We start from the raw sequence: 869 nt of genomic DNA, 5'->3' as shown, positions 1-869 counted from the left end.
TGAGGTGGGATCTCTGCACCCGCCACAGGCTGCACCGATACACAGTGGCAATGGTGCCTGGGGCTGCCAGATTCCCCACCAGCCCACCCGGCTTGGCGCACATTGTATAAGCCACCAACTACCAAGAAGACTGGTGACCTGCAGTGGTGGTTAGTGCACAGCATCCTAGCCACTGGCATGTTTGTGTCCCACTTTGACCCAGCTGCCTCAATGGCCTGCCCCTTCTGCCCCAGGGGCATTGAAGAAACCCTCTCTCATGCCTTCCTTGACAGTCCCTGCCTGCAGCCACTCTTTGTTGCCCTTGAGCTGCCTCTGCGAGTGCTGGGCAAGAGCCTATCAGAGACCACCTACATTTGCTCCTACCAGGCGGCTGAGCAGGATCTCATCTGCCTGGCCAACTTTCTATTCGGTCAGGCCAAGACGGCCATCCTTAAGAGCCGCCGCAACCGGAATGCTGGGACCAGCTCAGACGATCCCCTGTGGCTTTTTGACCTCCTGGTGTGGGTGCGCCTCTCGCTGGAGTTCGAGCATGCTGCACTCTGGCTGGTGGTGCCTATCTTTGAAGCACACTGGGCCCTTGAGGGAGCATTTTGCCACGTGGAGGACAGCTGTCTTCAATTCGGGCTCCAATATCATGACCGATCTGGGCAACCGGGCAGGTTCTGTGTCAGACTGCGACTCCCAGCTTGTGCTGCACCCTGGGCCCTCACCAGGCTGCTTTTTGCTTTTTTCTTTGTGTGGGACATTGAAGGTGTTGTCACGTGTATGAGTGGATAGAGCAGGGTAGGAATCATTTGTTTATAGAGGGCTTTGGTCAATATGACTGCATGGCCGATGTCCCAATTGCATAACAGTATGGTAGGCACGAC

Source organism: Gavialis gangeticus, unplaced genomic scaffold (assembly GCF_001723915.1).
Source record: "Gavialis gangeticus isolate Ggan-Ray unplaced genomic scaffold, GavGan_comp1, whole genome shotgun sequence".
NCBI classification, from domain to species: domain Eukaryota; kingdom Metazoa; phylum Chordata; order Crocodylia; family Gavialidae; genus Gavialis; species Gavialis gangeticus.
The sequence above is the reverse complement of the archived record's forward strand: the minus strand, read 5'-3'. Positions refer to the sequence as shown.